Source organism: Panthera uncia, assembly GCF_023721935.1.
Source record: "Panthera uncia isolate 11264 chromosome B2 unlocalized genomic scaffold, Puncia_PCG_1.0 HiC_scaffold_24, whole genome shotgun sequence".
Classification (NCBI taxonomy): domain Eukaryota; kingdom Metazoa; phylum Chordata; class Mammalia; order Carnivora; family Felidae; genus Panthera; species Panthera uncia.
In genome coordinates this window covers 14,078,826-14,086,224 of record NW_026057580.1, presented here as the reverse complement: position 1 = coordinate 14,086,224, position 7,399 = coordinate 14,078,826, and the positions used below count along the sequence as shown (strand labels likewise).

Here is a 7,399-nt window from a genome sequence, read left to right as displayed (position 1 = left end):
CCACCAGATGCAGACCGACTAGGGTTGGGATTCTCAATTCAAAGCTGGGAACTTTGAGCTGCTCACTGCTCATCGTTAACAACAGGGAGATTCTGACCACCACACCAAGGGCTGTGGAAGGAGGGGGCAGGCGGACGGCCTCACACAGGCCCGGGCCACAGCTGGCCCTCGGAGTGTCAGCTTCCTTTCTTCATGGTTCTTTTCTAACCCATCCAACATTTGGTACATGGCTACAATTTTCTTCTTATTTTATGTGATTTCGCGCTAATTCTGACTAAATGAATCCAGAAATTCATTCTGGTGTGCAGGCTTTGTCACGAGTCGAGAGGTAGAGGTTGTCACGTTTATTTATTTAAAAAAAATTTTTTAAATGTTTGTTTATTTTTGAGAGAGAGAGAGAGAGCGCGTGAGCATGAGCGGGCGTGTGTGGACAGCATAGAAGGGCTAACGATGGGCTAGGTAGGCACTTCACAGACATTAGCTCACTTAAGCTTCACAACAACCCTATGAAGCTGTCATTATTACTTCCATTCTACAGATGGAGAAACTGAGGCACAGAAAGGCTAAGTGCCATACCCGAACCACACAGCTGTGTGACAGAGCCAGGAGCAGACCCCAGGCATCTTGACTCCAACGTCATGCTCTGCACCATCACGCTAGAAACCCAGTCCCCACCCCGTAACACACACACACACACACACACGCACGCACACACACACACAGGAGGACTTTCAGAGAACTCCTGCTTTCAAGAACTCCTAGCTGCCAAGTTCTGCCTTTTAGAGCCTGTGAGACACTGAGAACATGTTCGTTAACACGTGCAAGTGCTTACCTGACGTTAACTTCGTCTCTCTCACCCCCGAGCCCAGAACTAGAGCCGAAGGGTGGGCCTCACAGGAGGCAGACAGGAGTTCAGCCTGAGAAGTATAATAAGAACCAAGGACTGCTCTAGTTGGTAATGAGCTCCCTGTCGGCAGAGGCGGAGAGCTCTGGTAGGCCCAGGCCAGGGATGGTGGGTGCCCCGGGGGCCAAGGTTGGAAGAGCCTCGAATCAAAGCCTCTTCCAGCCCTGGCCCTGGCAGTCAATTTGGACACACTTCTCCGGACCTTCTGTCACAAAGCAGTACGCTCAACCAACAGGAGATGCACGAACAGTAAGGCCCGACCCAGACTCTGAAGAGTTTACAATGCGATTCTCAGATTGTTTTAATATCAAATTCAGGGAGTTTCTGGGAGGAATTTAATAAAAAGGATGGCGAGAATTCGTTCCTTTCATCCCCTAAGGCTAAGTCCATCCTGACCTGTCCACTCACTCTTTTCTGTTCTTTGTCTGCTTCTGGAGCGTGCTATGGGGATTCAGGCTTATATGTTAAAAAAAAAAAAAAAAAAAAGGCATAATATGTTCTGTGTCTTCGCCTCCGCAGAGGAAATGCTCTGTGTTACTGTAAATAATAATTTGCAGGTCAGTGAAGGTTGTTAAATGTCCCTGATGTTTTTCTCACTTCCTTCCAGACTCTCGTAATTACTACTGCTCTGAACCCAGCGGGCAGAGATGCATATTTCTCTGTCCAGGAAATGATAGTCGTGTGGTACCCTCTTCTCACTGCAGTGGGAGCCTGCGTGTCTGTGTATCTGAACCCATATCAGAGTCATTCACATCCCTGCATGGAAATAGCCACATGGGAACTCAGCAATTTATTGCCCAAAAGACCTGGGGCTAGGGGTCAGGGCACCTGGTTCTAGACAGTTCTACCACCATCTGCGTGACCTCAGACCAGTCACGGAAACTCGTGGGCTTGTTTCTTCATCTGTAAAGCTGAGAGCACAATACTTACCTTGACTAGAAAAGATCATTGCTGCAAGAATTCATGCTTTTATTCAATATTTCATATTGAATTTAAATATTTATGGACCATCGCTCAGGGGCAGGCCTTGTGGTAGTCTCTGGGAAGTGGGGGGCGGTGCAGTTGTAAACAAACTGGGTAAAAATCTCTCTCTCCCTAGAACTCCATGGGGGGAAGCAGATAAATAAATGAGTAAACTAAACATGTAGAATTTCTAACGGTGATAAGTGTCTTGGCAAAATAGTCAGACGTGAAGGAGAATGAGGAGTGCTGAAGAGAGACCAGGGAGGGCATGTCTAAGAGCCGGCTATTGAGACTTAGGCCCAAAGGATGCAAAGAAGGGACCCCAGAGAACATTTGGGGGAAGAGTATTCCAGGTGGTGCAAAGGCCCTGAGGCAAAGGTGAGTGAGCCTGCACATTAAAAAACAGCAAGGCCAGAGCAATGGAAGGGATGAGGGTGGGGGGTGTAGTAAGTCTGAGGTCCTAAGAAAATGGAACCAGATGGATTAGGACCTTGTAAGGCCTTTGACTCTGACTCTGAGTAGGATGGAAACCACTGGAAGATTTTCAGCAGACGTATGACATAATCTGACTTGACTCTTAAAAAGAATCTCTCCAGCTGCTCTGTTTAGAAAAGAGAATCAAATGAGGGGCACCTGGGTGGTTCAGTCGGTTAAGTAACCGACTCTTGGTTTCAGTTCAGGTCATGGTCTCATGGTTCGTGAGTTTGAGCCTTGCATCAGGCTCCGCACTGGTGGCGCGGCCCCTGTTTGGGATTCTCTCTCTCCTGCTCTCTGCCCCTCCCCCACTCGCGCTGTCTCTGTCTCTCTCAGAATAAATAAGTAAACTTAAAAAAAAAAAATAGAGAAGAGAATCAAATGAAGTAAATAGTCCCTGAGATGTTCTGAAAAGCGCAAGGTACAACATGAAAATGAAGTACAGTAAAAAACTCAGCGCCCCCAGAACTCCCTGGGAACAAGTTGTTCTGGAGACCCGGTGAAACTACATAGTACCATACATTTACTGTCATCTCCCCCACGGAGAGGCGAAGTTCACGTCCCTCCCCTTGAATCTTACGGGCTCTGCAACTCCTTATCGAATCAGATATGGCGGGAGTGATGCTGGGCCTGGTCTAAGGCCGGCTTTTTTGAAAACCGGGCAGGGCAAGGGACAGGAAGCTGCCATGTGATGTTGGGGGAGCCGCCTGGGCTCTCTGAGCCTTATTCAAGGTAGTAAGTTCCACTATCCAGGATTGTTATGAAGAATATGTAAGATGGCACCTAGCATGGCACCTGGCACTCGGCTCCCCATCATTAGCGTGTGTGTGCGTGTGTGTGCGTGTGTGTGCTGTGTCCAATTTCAGATTTAGCCCTAACGCAGAGTATGAGGCTTCCTCTATGGCTGGATCAAAGTCTGTCTTTCCCCCCTGGAACTTTACCTACCTGATGGAACTCTTCCACCTCTAGACCCTCCCCTCGGGGGACAGAGTGGCAAAGGTAGGAGACTGTCCAGGAAAGACGTCTACTGAGATGTGTCTAGCTCATGGGAGGGGCTGTCGAGGGAGCCCTGTTGGAACCGAATCCAGGTCTGCTGATTCCTGCTTATGGGCCACTCTGCTGGGCAAGAGCTTCCCTGAGGATGGGGGAAGAAGAGTGGCTTGCCAGAGCGAAACGTTTGAAGAAGGGACACAACCCTCGAAGCCAGCAATGAGATGCAAATGCCGCCCACCCCACACCTCCTCCCTCAGTTCCCTGAGGACTGTGAGGCCCCCAATACTTGTTTTGGAGAGACTTTTCATCAGTGCTCAGAGGCAAGAGGGAAAAAAAAAAGAAGGCCAGTAAATCAATAACAGATTTTTCTTCCCATCAGTTGGTTTAAAGTATGGAGCCAACGTCAACCAATCTAGAATTTCTAAGTTGTAAATAAAAAATTGAATAGTAAGATTTTTATCTGAGCCACTTCATGAAAGCCACTATTCAGAGTTCTGGTTTATCACACTCCTCACGTAGTCTGAACTAAGGTGTGGGTACGACACCCACCTCATGCCAGTCCAGGAAATTCAGTGGGAAAGTTTTCTTTTTTTACGTAGCTTGGCTATGATAGTTGGATACAGCACTTCTACTGAATCTTCCAGCTTATTTTCCTCAACAGGTCTCTTGCACCCTGAGCAAATCATAGAGAACAGACCAGTGAAGGATACTACAGGACATGTGAACAGCCTCATTGTTCAGGACTAAATGGTCAATCAACATGCCCAGAACTGTATCGGATAATGCGGAGAATTACCATAACGACGATAACAACACTCTTAATGACAGCTACTATTGATTGAACACCTGCTATATGCCAGGCGCTGCACTAGCCACTTTTCCTATCTTATTCCTCATTCTTCCAAAAAATGGACAAAGTGGTCGTTTTTCCATTATCTCCTTTTTATACCCAAACTGAGACTTACAGAAGTTAGGTAAGTGGCTCAAGGTGGCCCAGCCTGTGAGAATGAAGTCATAGGCTAATTTCCTTGTTCCCAGAGAGTCTGAAGAAACACCAGTTCTCATCAATTACCCAAGAATGTTCTCTCACTTCCAGCCATCAAGTGAGATTCATCCAGACAATAAATATGTATAAAGCACTTACTCCGCGTACCGGCAAATACAACCTTGGCAACAGAGGAAAAAACATGTAAAGCAATTATTTATTCAACTTTGTGGAACATAGTAGAAGGTCAGAGAAATAGGCCAGCATGGGCCAGAGAAGCCAGGGAAAGTGGCACAGAGTGAGTTGGATCTTGAAAGATGAAAAAAATCATTCAAAGGGCATTGCTAGTCAGGGGGACACAGTAGGCAAAGGCATTGAAGCACAAATGAAAGCAGGCTGGAAGGAAGTGAAAATAAGTCTTGAGTGGAAGAATGAAACTAGTCTTACTTCCCACAGGGTTGGGGGGTGAGGAATAGCATTTGTCTGGGAATTTAAACTATTGCAAATGATAAATACAATGCTTCATATTTCTTATTCTCCCAAAGTTTAAGCATACTTTTAAAAATCAAAGAGGAGGGGCGCCTGGGTGGCTCAGTTGGTTAAGCATTTGACTTTTTGATTTCGGCTCAGGTCACAATCTCAGGTTCAAACCCCACATCAAGCTCTGAGCTGACATTGTGGAGCCTGATTGGGATTCTCTCTCTCTCTCTCTCTTTCTCTCTCTCTCAGCCCCTCTGCCACTCACACTCTCTCTGTCTCTCTCAAAATAAATAAATAAACTTTTTGTTTAAACTCAAAGATGAGTGAAAAACAAACGACCAACCAACACTACTCTGTTTTAATACTTGAATCATGAACTCTACTATGAGAGAAGCAGTTTACCAAAGCAGCTTACCATGGTGGTGCAGTTAAAAAAGGGTTTCTGTCCCTTTCTGTGGGTTGAAACTGGAATTTTTTCTGGAAAGTGATCTTTGTCTTCAGAAGATTCCTCTATATGTGTGTATACGTGTGTATCTGTTTCAATAATACTCCAGAAAAGTGGAAAGATAAGAAAGTGTAACTGCCCCTTACCTTGGTGTGGAAAGCTCTACAGGGACCGGAATCATTGTGTTCCCCTCCCAGTGGATTTGTTTGAAGGTCTTGGAATGTCAAAGGCTTCCATGGAATGCCCTACTGTCCTACATTCTCCCCAGGAATCTCCCAAGATGGCAGATTATTCCAGACTGAATAAACTCCAATATAGGGGAAAACTCCTGTAGGGTAAAGGGGTGGAATCTATGGTTAAAGAAACTCCTACAGATAGAAGGGCACTTGCCCTAACGGTAAAATACACACAATGAAAGTAGGAAGAAGGAGGTGTTCTTGCAAAGAGAAAGAGACCCAAGGACAGAAATGGGGGTCAAGATGCAGAACTGGAACCACTTTTGAAGGTACCATTCTAAGATGGTTTAACTTCTTGTATGCTTGTGCTATGGGTAATTAACATTTAGGTATAGTTTTAAGTGGTTTTCTTTCATGGCACAGCCTGTTAGCTGTCTTCCTTGTGGCGCCCTTCAATTGTACAAATTCGCTTCTGGAAAGTAAGTGCTTGGTCTGAGGGCTCACCTTCCAGCTCTTTTTGCATCCAAGTAGGGGCACGTGGCATGCGGCACGTCATGCGAAGTCTTCCAGGGCCTGAAATGGATCTTTCACTGGCATGGAAAGATCGTATTCTTTCAATCCTTGCTTGTGTCCTCATAGTCTAGGGAAATAATATTTCAATCATCGGGAAAATAACAATATGCTAAAATTAACAACTTACAGGTTAGACTGTGTGTCCACATATGTGATCCCATTTGATCGACCAGAACACTCTGAGGTGGGGATGACACCTACTATTGTCCCCATTCCAGAGAGGAGGAAACTGAGATTTGTGTCTTAAAAAAATTGGGTAAGTGGCAGAGTCATAGCTGAATGGACGCTCTGTAAGAGACAGTTTGTGGGTCATTCCCCATGAAATAGCTTTGCCTTGTTCCTTGCTACTTTTGTGGTACCAGTTTCATTCCCTTCCGATTTTTCCATGATGGAATTCTTTTTCGCACTCAAATTGGTGAAGGACCAAAGAGTCCTCCCTGGTGCCCGTGGCTTCACATTGAATCTCAAACCACAAGGACAGTGGGACATGTGGAGTATAATTGAAACCAAAGTCAAAATATTATGGCAGTTGGCTAAGTCTCCAGATACAGGAATCTTTGCTTAGGTTACTTGTCCAAGATGGAGCCATGAAACACCATCCCCAGCCATACATTACACTCAGTCAATAAATATGTTTAGAGCAGTGTTTCTCAAACTTTTTTTTTCAAACCTTTATTTATTTTCAAGCGACAGAGAGACACAGTGCGAGGGAGGAGGTGCAGAGAGAGAGGGAGACAGAATCCCAAGCAGACTCCAGACTCTGAGCTATCAGCGCAGAGCCCCTGACACGGGGCTAGAACCCACCAACAGTGAGATCATGACCTGAACTGAAGTCGGACGCCCAACCGACTGAGCTACCCAGGGGCCCCTCAAACTTTTTTTAAAATTATGACTCCCTTAAGGAGCCTTTAGATCTTTTTCACCCAATCTCCCCATGAAAATTTAATGCCACAGATATACTGTGTATCTGCTTACGCACTGTGGCCCTTTGAAGGGCCATAAACCATTTCTAAGGTTTTTCTTACGCCCTTCCCCCAAGAATCACCCTGGAGGGTGCTCTCATCTCCACTGAGAATGCATGGTTTAGAGAGCTCTCCATGTGTGAAGGATATCAAAGTGAGGAGAAGAGAGCTGATCCCTGCCCTCAAAGGCTTACTGTCCGATATTCAGTAGGCTTTGTCTTGCATCATCAACAATTCTAGTAAAAGAGAGAAACCAGAGGCTCTGGGCTAATTTCTGTCTAAACCGCCAAAGTTGATTTTAAGACTCTTCTCAATCCAGGAGTTTAGTAGCATTAGATCGGGTTTCAGTTCTGAGCCATCATCAGTGGGGGCTCTACATACAAAAAAAAATTGGCAAAGACTTGTGGTCTGTGTGGAAATATGGTTGGGAGGCATTCACCACAC

The 7,399-nt window shown here is 45.7% G+C and overlaps 1 long non-coding RNA gene across 1 annotated transcript in view; it reads right to left on the bottom strand.

Moving 5' to 3' along the window:
- Positions 1 to 5,482, bottom strand: part of LOC125937901 (uncharacterized) — a 13,146-nt gene extending 7,664 nt beyond the window's left edge. Inside the window, exon 1 of the long non-coding RNA XR_007462541.1 lies at positions 5,391 to 5,482. This is a non-coding gene — a long non-coding RNA (uncharacterized LOC125937901). The remainder of the gene's footprint in view (positions 1 to 5,390) is intronic.
- Between the last annotated feature and the right edge of the window lie 1,917 nt (positions 5,483 to 7,399).